At 43.7% G+C, this 13,822-nt stretch overlaps 1 protein-coding gene across 1 annotated transcript in view; it reads right to left on the bottom strand.

Moving 5' to 3' along the window:
- Positions 1-12,895, bottom strand: part of col8a2 (collagen, type VIII, alpha 2) — a 54,145-nt gene extending 41,250 nt beyond the window's left edge. Inside the window, exon 1 of the mRNA XM_088931758.1 lies at positions 12,776-12,895. The gene's annotated coding sequence lies outside the window, so the exon portion shown is untranslated. The remainder of the gene's footprint in view (positions 1-12,775) is intronic.
- Positions 12,896-13,822: the final 927 nt, after the last annotated feature.

Here is a 13,822-nt window from a genome sequence, read left to right on the forward strand (position 1 = left end):
AGTCTATAGCAGGGCAGACACACAGACACACTCACACATAGGGCTAATTTTCCCAGCAACCAATTAACCTACGAGTACAGCTTTGGACTATGAGAGGAAACCAGAGCACCCTGAGGGAACCCACGCAAACACAAAGAGAACAGAGAACTCCCACCCCACAACCCCTCAGAAGGTCAGGAATTGAACCTACAACCCCAGTGCTACAAGGCAACAGTGGTATTGCATTCCGTGTCTGAGCCCTCTCTCATGGAAACAATGTTCAACTAGCTAGAGCTGCTTTCCCCAGTCCTGACGCTCATGCAGGATTCTTAGATCTCTCCAAACCAGCAGTGCTGACGAGGCTTGGAGAAGCTCGCCTTGCTCCATTTGAAGGTGAGCTGGAACGGTTTGACTCTTTTATGAGAACTAAGGATTTAAGGCTGTTTAGGAAACCCATTGGGCTGCGGCTCTTCATTACTGGGGATGGGGAATTCATTAATTATAACAAAGCTTGGAAAAATATGCTTCTTGTTTTAAAGTGCCCACTCCTTCCTTCTGCATCCGAATATTGTTCAGTAGCTCCACCGAGACGTTCTTGGGATCTCATCTGACGACAGACTCACGACTCATGGTGGATTGGCTTCATGGTGTTCATACACACTATCGATTTTAAAATTATTTTATTGAGCGTCAGAATGTAGCTTGTTTGGTCACACGACTTCCACAGAAGCTGTGGTAAAGGAGCTGGAACTGTTAACAGTCTGGAGAAAATTTTTCAAGGCAGTCTGGCTTGCCCTCTCACTCAGCAAATTACGCTTGCGTGTAACCACTCAAGGCACAGACTGCAGCGGTGTGCATGTGCTGCATCTGCAAAACAAGACAGTCCAATTACAGGAAGTTGTAGGAAACAAAGCTTGTAACAGGATGCCCCGATAATCAGGATCCAGGCCCTCGTAGCTGGAGAACAATCTGGTAAGATGCTGCTGACATTGTCTTAACCCAAACCAGCCCGCTGTAGATCAAAGACACCACACACTTTGGAGAACTCATGCCTTTATGTATTAATATTTTACTCTTTTGCACTGTGCTATGCAATAGACTTTGGCATACTTCCTTTGTTGTAATTTCTCACTTTCTCGCCACAAGAGCTGTCCCTTGTTCTTCTCCTTCCTCTGTATCACTCTCAGATGCTGTGGTCTCCTGCCCAGCACTTGTTGCTATAAGAAAGACTACTGGTAAACTGGCACGTCGGAAACAGCCCCGCGTTGATTTTCTGGTTTTAATTACAGCACAGCAACAAAACAGGAATTTGATTATACTTATTAAACAAAAAGAAAAAAAAAAGCAACTACCATCTGTAAACCACATGAAGAGCTTTTGTAATTGACTTAAGGCCCACACTAATTAAGAGTGTGTGCATTGGAAGGGGCTAGCCCTCAGTTTTTGGCCTTGTGTGACCGCAGAGGTATTTGCACTGGCAGCAGAAACCTGACGAGCAGCTGTTTATGGGGGCTCTCACTGTCCTGCAGTGCCTCGAGGTCTGTGCCCCAAAAAGTGCCTTCAGGCTGTGGGGCATAAACTGCAGCTACCTGTGCGCTAAGTCACTTTCGTCTGTCTCACATTCATATGTAATACAGCACCTGACACCCTTTATCCTCAACAGCTAGTCCAGCCCACCCAGAGCCCAGAATGTCATTGGCGCAGCTGTTCCCATTAAGTTTTACTAGAACAGATGGGGAAGGACCCGAATGAGGACATGCCAGGAAACATGGGCACAGTGGGCAGTTGATTCTGAACACACATGACGAAGCAGAAACATGAACTGATGTTTTAATGGCCTGGGATGAGCTGTTTAATTAACGGGACCTTTTTTTATTTAAAAATTGCCTGCCTGTGCATGTATATGTACACACTGGAACTGTAAGCCTGTTCAAATCTGACTCTCCCGGTTGTGAGAGGAGGAGGGCGTTGTACAGTAGGCTTTGTAAACTGCCGCTTCTGAAGACAAGTTTGGGCACAGAGGTTTTGGATGTCTCCTGATGGGAGTCACAAAGCAGCTCTCCTTTGTTCTAAACTTCCCCAGGACCTCTGGGGATTCCGCCTCCTGAAATGTTTCCCTCCCTTTCCAGACTCCACGAGCAATAAAGGCTCTGTTTCTGGAGCCTCCTGGACTGGCAAGGCTGTTATATGTTGCTCTGCCCTGGTAAAAGACGCTGTGTTTCCAAGTCTCTCCAGTACCACGCTGGAGGGGCCGGCTCTGGCAGGTGAGACTGCTCTTTTCATGGCTCCCCATCACAGAACTCGGGGAAATGATTAAACTTTTACAAACGCCCAAAGCCCTTGCAGGCTTTGTGCAGCCAGAGAACTTACAGAAACAGAAGGGATACATTGGAAAATTGGAAGCTTAGTCAAACTTTTTCTTAGTGATTCTGGAACTGGATCCAATCCTAAAGGGGGAGAAATAAAAGGCTTTGATTTCTGTTCAATACTCATGCTATAAAAAACCACTTCTCATGGCACATGTTAATCAATCCTGGCTCAGAAAATGTAATATGTATGATTTTCCCACCTATTTGATGAACACTGGAGCTTTTATACTTTTCACCATCGTCTCCTATACACAATCTGAACACAAGAAGGACTCTGATGGTAAATGATTGTAATTCAGTAGAACAGTACAGACTACATTAAAAATGCTAAGCATTTATTATTTTAAACTGAAAACAATACAACAGAATATTTAAAAAGAAAATAAAGGCAGTCAACAAGAAAGACAGAACAACTTCTCTTTGATCTACCTTTGAACAAAGCCCAGAGTTTTATTTTCTTAAAATGTTTTTCTAGTCAAGTGGCAGTATTGTGTCGTCTCACAGAAAACTGAGAACTCACTCAAGAGACAACCTGTAACCGATCTGTGAAATACTGCGCTTGCTGCCTTATTCCCTGAGCAAACAAGCACTGACAAAGACAGCAGGGATCGAAACACCTGGCCTCGGAACTCACACACCCAGCCACGCGCGACCTCGCTCCGCAGTCCTCTCCGACCTCTCTGAGTTACCCTGTCCTCAGAGCTCATGTCCGAGCTTCACTGTGTGAACTGCAGCCCCTTCGTCCCAGAGGGCCACTACCTCCCTTTGCTATGCGGCCGGATCCACTTCAGAGGTGACAAGTAAGGGGGACCCCAGCCCAGACTAGTCCCAAAACAGCAGAGGTGTGTGTAGTTCTAATATTCTAACTCCAAGACTACCTGTTCACGCTCACTTACTTAAGGTAAACAATTAAATATCCAGGCATTACAGCATTACAGAAAGGGCCTCTATCATTTTCTTGCTGCCCAGCAAGGAGCTTCTCAAGACACAGCAACACGTGACTGCTTCCTGCTGCCTGTTCTAGCATCAGAAATTCACCTGCCTCTTACACACCTGCCTGCAAGCTACCCTTCTCTGCCTCCAGCCTGCCATGTCTAGTGAAATGCAGGTAGCTGGTACAGACTCCTGAAGGCTGATATCAAATCAGAATCTCCAGCTTTTTTAATCATATACCCACCCAATTTGGTGCTGCCCATCACCTCTTCTGTGGGCAAATAGAGGAGGCCCCTGCATCCTCATGAGGGAGAATGAGAAAGTACAGACGGGTTCCTGTCCAAGAGCTCAGCCCATGAGTGACACATAGGAGACACACCAAAGAGAGGCCTGGCAGAGCAACCCTACCCTTCCCCTGGAAGCACAGTTAAGCATGCACCACCACTTGGGGCATGTGACCCGGACTCCAACTCCTAACACCTGTAGCACAGAACACGGGCTTCCAGTCCCGAGCCTGGAGCTCCACACACACCTGCTAGTTCTCATCCCAGCAGAACTTAATTGCCCAGTTGAAGCCGTAGTTTTAATAAATAGTTGCTTGACTAGAATATTTGTAAGCTGGATATTTTTTTTTAACTTAGATGTTCGGGATCCAATTTTTCTTATGAAATGGGATAGTTAAAAGTGAAACGAACAGCTCAAAGTTATCCTAGGATTAAACCAATTAAGGGTGCAGTTGTATAACTTAGATTACGTGAATACAACCTTGTGTTAGGCAGCAGGGTGTCAGGGCGAGGGCTGTTAGGGAGCTACTGCTGGCAGCAGTGCAGGAAGTGAAACTGAAGGAGACATTCTCTGGTCCAAACTACCAAGCACAACCTCTGAGCAAAGTGACAGAGGGATTTTATGCATCTCAAGAGCAGCTCAATAGCTTTATTGAATATTTCCTTAAAGGAATAATTTCAAAGCACTTCAGAACCCTCACAGTGTAAAACATGGTGATAAAGTGAAAAACAGTCACTTTATTTTGTACCAGAAAATTATTAAATTTGTATTAAATCCTCAACCTCATAACCACAGCCTCACATCATGAACACGACAAAGCCACTTACAGTAACTGCATCAAAGGAAACGTATACTTTTGAAAAATCTAGTCAACCAAACTGTAAACCTGATGTTGATCATAAAATGTGTGTGAAGTGTAACACATACTTTTGCTTTGCTACAGTCCAAGGCAGATGTTTGACAACTGGCCTCAGTGAGATTCCAGCTTCTAGTGTTTCAGGGTTTAAGATTTAATACACAAGCAGCAGAACTTCAGGCCTACTGCTGCAGCCGTCCACCATCGTGTCTGCCTGCAACACATGCAAATCCCATCAGAGAGCTCTGAAAAGTGTTGTGGCTCTGCTGTGGTTGCCAAGTTACTAATCTGGCCCCACTGTCATTTACACGTGTGTTTGTCCCTCCTCTGTTTTCAGCAGACTCCCTCCCGAAAAACAGGCCGAGACGCCTTCAGAGAAATAAAACCCGATGCAAACAAAGCTGAGTTTTTATTCCTTAACAGCTGGAAATCAAAGCACAGCGGCACGCTGACCCCTTACTGGACGGGAAGGAGGGTGGATAGAGAAGGACTGAAGCCAGGACAGATTTGCTATCAGGATTGCAACAGAATCTGGCGGACTGAATTGAACAAGTCAAACAAAACAAAAAAAAACACTAAGCCATAGATTGACTTTGGGCATCGCCCACAGGTAGAGCAAACCAAAATGACTCCAGGGGTTTTGGAGTTGCCATTACTCAGATGGAGCCTGCAGGACTGTTATTTTTCAATAATATAAAGAATGGTTCTGCGTCTCCATCCTGTGCAATAGGAAATTGCTAATATATGAGACAGGAGACAGGAGAGGAGGAAGTCTCACAGGATCAAACATGCTCGTGTTGGGGAACCAGCAGTCCAGTACCGTCCTGAGGTTGCACATCAGGTTGGGTTGTAGAGAAGGCAGTGGAGATTGATGATTTAGGCTCACAATAAAATTTTCTCAGTAAAAAAAACCTATAGCTTGTTACTGTTGAAACTGGCTTTTCATCATTGTAATATTATTTGATTGCTCTTAAATGACAAGATAATTAAAGTTCTTGTAATAGCTGCACATGTTGAACTAAGCGTAGATTAAAACCAAATTTCAGCCCAGCCAGCCACCAAATAGCAAATAATAAACATCAAATCCTGAGGAAATAATTTCCAGTTGGAGTACATGCGTGTGTGCGAATCTAGTTCCTGGAGCTCAGACAGTGTCTTACTGCGATGCCAGTCTAGTATTAAAGGAAAGGTTAAATTACTTACTCTCAGCATTTTGAACAAGCACGCACAAACAAAAACATTTCTATTCCTAATCATCCTTACTTCATTATAATATTGTTTTCTATATTAATTACAGTTTGCATGAATAAAACTAGCAAATGGAACCTTAGCATAATGACAAGGGTCCTTACAGAAAATGTGGCTTTGATGACTTGATGTTTTTCCTGAAGAGCTACAGAGGGGCCATTTCCCAGGAGGGCTTCCCTCACTGAATTCCTACTGAGTGCTTAAGGTGGAAGCCAGCAGTGCTTTGGTACAGCTCTGCGCATTGAGCTTATTCAAAGCAGAACTCCAAATGGGAGGCACATTAATAACAACACATGTCCCTGTCACAGGAAACATCTACAAAGTCCACACTCGCCCTTGTAACGCATTTGCGATAAGCCCCTTTGATTCACACGGAGACGCAGCACAGTGTTTAAGGCGGTTGATGACAGAGAGGCTGCTGACAGACCTGACGGGGAGGGAAAGGAAAAATCGTAACGCGGGTCTGCCAAGCTCCCATCCCACTCCTGCCAACGGAAAAAGCCTCCTGCGTCCAGAAAAGGGGGCTGGAAACGAAAATGGGAATGGAGTCTTTCATCCGTCCTGTGGTTCAGACCTTTCCTTTCACCAGCGCGCCCTGCGCTGGCCAGCGCTGAGGCTGCTCGGGCCCTGGGATCTCACTGGGGGAGCTGGGCTGGTCTCTGCTCAGCTGCCCCCCGCCCAGCGAGCAGCAGGCCTGAGGCCAATGCTCTCCTCTAGATTGGAGCTGACAGAGGCCATCACCGTTCCTCTGGATCAGCCATTCAAAGGCTACTTTTACATCCGGTCCTGCACTCTTCCTGGTTGAGTGGGGCTGCATGTTATTTCACAAAGGCAGGTGGTCTTATTCACAGCTAGGTGATTCCTGAACTGAACGCACTGCCTGTTCAAGCTTTTGGCCACCGACGCTGTATATTAGTAAAATACACTTTTGCTCCTCCAGATATCCTGTAGCTCAGTCAGTCCATTACTGCCTGTCGTGCTGTGTGTCAGGATTAACATGTACTAGATTATGTAACTAATACTAGCTGAATTTTTCATTTTGAGGAGGGCTGGGGCGACAGGAATGAGTGAAACTGTCTTGAAAATAATCCTCAGGAAGACAGAAGCCAAAACGTGTTTAAAAGCAAATGAAGGCCCTGCGTGAGGACTGATGAATGATGAAGGAGAGTTTAGCTCCTTTACTGAAATAAAGGTGAATAAATGAAAACAAACCCAGCCAAGATTACAGAGCCTGGGGCCTCACCACTTAAACAAAGTGTGATACATAAATCTCTTTTTAATCAGGCTGGAAATATATATTTCTGTTATTCTTGTATAAATCTGTGAAATTCTTAAGATTCATTCTTTCTTGAGTGAGAGAGAGTTCCTACTCTCTTGCAGATGATCCTATCAAGCAGTATGATGATGTTTTAATTCACAGGTTGACCTGTGTGCTGAAAGCAGAGTGAAGTGCACCCAGTGACCGAGGGCTGGTGTAGGACAGAGAGGAATGGTGAAGCACAGTGCTATAAGACAACCAAGTCAACTGAAAAAACAACTGTAGGGCAAATTCCATGGGTTAACTCTTCCACTCTGCCACAGCTGGCTGTTTAGTAGCGTTTGTGTGTTTTGACAGGTTGCACTGAAGACAGCCCACATCGTCCTCATGGGATGTGAGACAATCGCGTGGTGCTGTGGCATTGTCTATTGACTGAGACACACACATGGGCTCAATGCTGCGACTGTACGTTAGTAACACTGTGCCAGCACTTAACTCCGCCTGGTAATAGTGCAGCCTAGTGGCACAAGCTGAGGACGAGTTACTGTAGGTTCCTGGATTTATTTCCTTAGCAGCACTAAGTTCCTGCTCTTTTGTACAGAAAGGAACAAAGAGTCTTAAAAACGGATCAGGGCGTAGGCTGCCAGAAGGTAATGCAGGCATTTGTTTTCAAGGAGAATTCGAAGCATTTTCCCTCATTTCCTATCTCCCAGGAGAAACTGAATTCCAGATCTGAGATTTTTTTAGGTTACTGAACAGCTGTGCCTGAGTGGACTCCAAAAGAAGGCAACACATCGACTCACCATGCCCTCACATGTGGACGAGAATAACAAGGCAAAGTATTTGCATCTCGTTAAGGCAATTTTTTATTTGTCTCCACACGCCTTAACATTGTACAGGACGGCAATCATGTATGCAAAACAAGTTACTTTCCTTTGGACCTATGACTGATTTGCAGTACAATCTTAAAATGTTGCAGGGTGAAAAAGTAAGAAACATGTTTAGGGATCTAGAAGGATTCTGGCTTTCTGTCTTCTTATAACAAGTTTGAGACATTCCTGCCTTTCATTCGGATCCATCCAGCACTTCCACTCCCTAATGGTGTAGTAACAAACCTTCCTCCTGCCCTCCTCCTCCCCCAGCCCCTCACTCCGTGCTCAGCTGTAGCACTGAGGATGAGTGGGAAGCACTGGCAGCAAAGAAGACATAAACGAGGAAACAGGAATATGAGTGACATCATGTCAGCCGCATCCTGCAGAGGTGAAGTGGCTGCTGTCGGAAATCATGTTATGTTGGAATGGGACAGGAATTCCCATGAACGAGTTACAGCTTCATGTGTACTGCAACAGAGCAAGGCAGCTCTGGCCAGCTGATAAGATAATCCATCCTGATGCTCCAGTTCAGCTTGTAGGCCTTAACAACTGTGTTTGCAGTGTGTCTGGGCCTTTCTAAGATCTTCATTAGTCAGTCAGTTTATAATTCTACATTTCCGCACATTCAGTGCCTCTGCCAACCACAACAAATACGCAGCATATTTCTGACTGTTTTAATTAGTGTAAATTTTAAAGAGATTTAGTTAATCTTGGGAGGTTTTCCACTCAATTTTGTTGCAGTTATGGAAGCGCCATGTGTTCGAATTTGGAATGGTTTTTATTATATCAAGATACATTCAGGATTTTAACTATCTACAGATTACGCAGAAAGAAAACAACCTAAATAGATACAAATCTGCTTCACATTAGGATCGAGAATTATGACAAAGGGGCTGGCAATGTTGTTAGCAAAACAAACACACAAATGTGTTTTTTCAAACTTAAGAACAGGTGAGGCCTTTTGACAAAAAACACATCATCTCATTTTTCACATCAATGTTACAGCATTGTTTGTGGAAGTTTTTATCCTTCAAAAAGTTAGATCAAGAGACTGAGACTGAATGGCATTTCAATTTTTAAAACCAAAATTGATTTGTGAGAATGGAGATGAAATAAAAACCAAAAGTGGGTCTTCTTCAGGGCCCGAGAAATAGGCAGATCTGTCTGAGATAGGCAGGGCGGAGGGATTTATCACAGGATCTCGGCAGAACTGCACTCAAGACAGGAGAGGCGGCCAACGGTTCTGGACTCAGGAATCTGGCTGAGGGAGCCATATGGAAGTCTGGAAGTATCCCCTCTCCAGCTTTCCTGTTGTTCAAGCTGATACCGATTGTGATGCTGCCTCCAATACCAATATCGCACGTGATACTGAGACTGGTTAAAACAGAAGCACTCTGTGTTGAAGCCCATACTCTGGCTCCTTCAAACAAACCAACGGAAGAGATCTTTTTGGATCAATTATCTATTTATCAATGATGGGTTAAAAGGACAAAATGGCCCTTTCTGATTTCTATCCTGTTTTTCTGTTCATCTGGAAACTTTGAAAGGAATCAATGCTGCCAGCATGCTTATTTTAATCAGAATTGCAGCAAACATGCCACAAAGTATTTCAGCACCTTGTCTGTAAATTATCTCCGTGCCATGTGCTGTGTACTCTCTCACTCTAGAGTCTCAGAGGACCCAGCATTCGGTTAACATTGTTATGTTTTCCCTAATTCCGATGGTACAGATCCTTAGCAACCATGACCTGCATTTTTTCTGCAAGAGCTTAAATAAACAACTACTCCAGTCCAGGGAGGTGAGGGAAAGAAAACAAGGGGGTTGAATTTAATGTCATCACGAATTGGAGAATTTATGTAAAAACATAAATCCTGCGTTTCCTGAAAGACTGTTTGGAGATGTTAAAGAGCACCTACAGGGCCAATACATGCACAGAGAAATTAAATCTCACTGAAGCTACAGAAGGGAAAAGGAGTGAGTCTGTTCAGAGCACTGAAAAAGAGCTGGAGAACCAAGGCACAAAGGAACGTGGATAGAGTGAGGATTAGTAAATTTTTAGTTCCCTACAAGTGGGCATGACAAATAATTCGGACAGGCCAAAAAATCTGAATATCTGTAGTAAAGGGCATCTGTTAGTCCAAATGCCAAGGTGGCACCTGAAAACCCAGTGTAAAAAGCATGAGTACTGTATACTCCTTCAGACAGAATTAGTAACTAGCTCCAAGACCGCTTGGTCTCGCGCCTTCATTTTCTTGGCACCAACATCTGCTATGTGCAAGGTGCGCAGCTTAATTATTTCTTTATATCACTAATGTGTCTTTCTGAAGTTTATGGATCACAGTTTTAAAGCACTAAAGCTACTGTATATTCATCTGAAAGAAAGTCTCTATTTATAAAATCTCTCTGAACACACACATACTACATCTGTATCCTGTGGCTTATAAATTGAATTCAAAGTGTAAAAATCACCCAGAGAAAAAAATAATACCAGCAAGGGTTGAGTGGGGTCTGGGACTGAAGCTGCTTTGTTGGATTCTGCTAGGTGTAGGACAGGGCCAAACATTGAAGAGAACTGCCCAGGCAATTGAGCCACTGAACAATGTAATTAAAGTGGGCCGTGTGCCTTGCCAAATAGAATAATAAAACCTGCCTGAATTGTAAAAGGCAGTGCTATAATCTGAAGGCAATGTATATTGCACAATCTTGCTATTGTGTCCCATCAGGGCCAACAAGCTTGGCTACACGAACCATCAGGGAGCAGAGGAGGGGAACCCCTCAATTAGCAACAGCAGGGGCCTAAAAAGCCACATGCATCAGAAAGGTGCCACAATTCCCAAGTCCCCTCTGACGGAGAGCTGGAGTGCATTCAGGGATGCGGGAGTCCCAGCTGAAATCCAACTGCATTGGACACATAGTATGGAAAATTGTATGTGTTGCAGCCACAGCTAACCCAATAGTAATAATAATAATAACAATAATAACCATAATAATAAATCTGTGACTTGTGATCACAGCAAGATCTTTGTAAGATGTTCAGTTTTTACCATGGCTTGCTGTGCCTGCATGTGTACCCACTCTTTAACCACAATAGCTTTTATTAGGGTTTTCTCTGTTTTCTTGTAGAATGGTGTGCAAACAGCGAGACCTTACTGGGGCATCCCCTTTCACAGTCTGATTAGAAACACATTCGACATGCTAAGGTTTCGTGTTCTGATTTTGAGTAGAGCATTAAACGTGGTAGAGCATACCAAACAATGTAACTGATAAGAATAATTAATAAATGCAGTGTACGAAGTCTTTCTCACCAGACAGTGTATTGTACAAACTTTCGCACATTGGCACTGGAAGGGTAACTGGTACTTTTGGAAGGAAACAAAAGAAACCCATTGCTTAATGTTCCAGTCAGAGAACATTATGATGAAAATAGTTTTTCTGCACTTGAAAAATCTTTCAAAATAAACTTTTATGCCAACCCTGTCTGGAAGGGGAGGCGAAGAAAAGCATGGTGGCTCGATGTGCTCAATTTAACAGGAAGGCCAGAAGACAAAGAAAAAGGGGCCAATTCCGAAAGATGTGAAATCTCTTCCCAGTGAAGTCAGACGTTTCCTTTTCACAGTAAACAGATATTAATCCAAAACCAAAAACAGCCCAGTGCTGCAGAGTCACACCACTTCCTAGTATTAATTTAATTCCAGACATTGGCTCCCACAGCAAAAAAAAAACATAACATCACTCCTCAGCTCCACACATGTACAGAGTGGTAGCAGTGGAGAAGACTGGAGAAGACAAGCAAGAGGAGAAGGAATTCGATTTGGAGAATAAGACTGAAGAAGTGCTGCAGATGGAGAAGGAGGAAGACATGAAGCACAAAAAAGAGGAAAGTTTACATGAGCAAGAAGGAGGAGGAGAAGGAGTCTGAGAAGATCAGAGAGGAAGAGTTGAAGCCGATGAGCAAGAAGAGTTAGAGAAGGACAAGGTGGAAGAAGAAGAGCAGATGATGAATAAGAAGGAGGAGAAAGAGTGGGAGAAGACAAGTAAGAAGAAAGGGGAAGAGTTGCAAAAGAGAAATATAGAGGAGGGGTAAGAATTGGAAAAGAAAGAGTAATAATTCAAATAACAGAATGTCAGGTTCCAGTACATTGTTCAAAGCGCACCTGCAAGGCATATTGACATTACCTTATAAACCACAAGAGGAGCTATGTTTTTAAATTATTGTCAATCTACCAAAGCAATTACCTAAAATGATTCAGCAAAGATATGCAATGCTCTGTATCCCCACTCCCTCCCCCCCACCTCCCCAACATTGAGAACAGGCAGAGATCCCAAAGTCTGGCGGTCACCCCTGTAGCGAGCGGCTAGCATTATATAATTCATCCTGAAGAATCTCCTGGGCTTAGTCTTTCACAACAGCTGTGCTGCCGCGCTGTGTACCTGATGTGGGAGCATAGACAAGACAAATGCCTTCCCCTTCAATCACTGCAGTCAGAACTTCTGGCTCATGGTCTGAGCCAAATTATTTTGTTTTTTAGGAAAGATGTTAAATAATACTCCACAGGAAAAAAAAAACTTCATCGCAGCTCATTCACTCAGAGGCACAAAGAAAGGAAGATGGCAACAGACGCCGAATAGTAATTGTCCTTGTTGAAAGTGCACTTGATACACTTGACAGAACCAGCTGTTGGATAAGAAGGACAAGCAGCAAGTGAAGAGGAGAGGAGACTGACAGGGGAGAAAATGTGCAGTGAACAAAAAGAGCTTGCATTGTTTTTAATCTTCTCAGAATTATTTTCCACTCGGAATTACTGTACCAGTAAGATTTATGTCGGTCTCATGACTTAGAAATAAAGGAGTCTGTTTCCTACTCCTGTTTTCTTTGGCTTTTATTCCGTGGCTTAAAGAGGCATGTGATATAAGGTGGAATTTGAAGGTGATACGAATGGGGATGAGAGAAAAAATGTGTACAATAAATTCTTACCTTTTTTCTGGAGAGAAAAGAAGAGCTCTTTTTAAAATATATATAGAACTATATATATTTTAATTTGAAGCAGGAATCTTCTGATTTTCTTTCACTTTTTAAAGTCCCAGCAAAAAAAAAAGAAAACTTGGCAAATCTGGGAAATTCTGTCTTCTCTCTAAAATAAAAAAAATTACATGGACAAAGTCTTATTTACGTCAATTTCTTTCTCTGATTTTCCTGCAGGGTTACTCCATGTGTCCTGTAATGTGCAAGGAAACTTGCTTTTGCGTCTTCCAGAGTCTGAAGACAAGTAAGATTTGAGAAGCACCTTCAGTCTTGCTCACTCACGGGGAGAGAGTAGGAGGGAGGGAGAGAGAGAGGGAACCAGAGAGAGAGAGGGAACCAGAGAGAGAGAGAGGGGGGAGAGAGAGAGCTGAGGATACAGGGTGAACAGCTCAGCTTTGTCGTGAATGTGGAAGGAAGCCTTTTCAGGGGTTTATAATTGGGGCTAACCCCTCCAAATGTGCGCTCTTTTCCCCTTTCTGTAAAGGCTGTATCTCGTGTATAATCTGTAATCTTTCAAGTAGGTTCTGCCCCCTGTTTAGACCACGAATACAGACTGAGAGCATTTGCAGAAACAGGGTGATGAAGAAGGAGGGAGAGGAAGATGGGATCAATCCGCTCTCCCCTAGTTCCCCTCCCCCCAGACACACACATGAAACCTTTTTTTCTTGAAGTGAAAAAACTTTCTTCGAAAGGCAGCGATCGTTTGCTGTTTCGGCTCTGCCAGACACCTTCTCTAGTGGCACTGTGCCAGCTTTCCCTAGCGCGAGTGCTGCGGACTGGAGCTTTTTCCCCCGTGGTGCAGGGGACTGATATTAGAGGAAGGCAGAATGTGGTCGAGCTTGGCTCCTTAGGAAAAGGTTTAAGGACAGATCTTTGACTTTCTTTTAGGCATTAATTGATGTAGCTCAGAAGGAGATGGACTGCACCTGTCCTATGGATTAATACCAAACACTCATTGTTGGGTTCGGTTTAATCCTGAAATCAAATGAACAGGAATTC

The sequence above is a fragment of the Atractosteus spatula genome, chromosome 14, assembly GCF_055471065.1.
Source record: "Atractosteus spatula isolate fAtrSpa1 chromosome 14, fAtrSpa1.hap1, whole genome shotgun sequence".
Taxonomy (NCBI): domain Eukaryota; kingdom Metazoa; phylum Chordata; class Actinopteri; order Semionotiformes; family Lepisosteidae; genus Atractosteus; species Atractosteus spatula.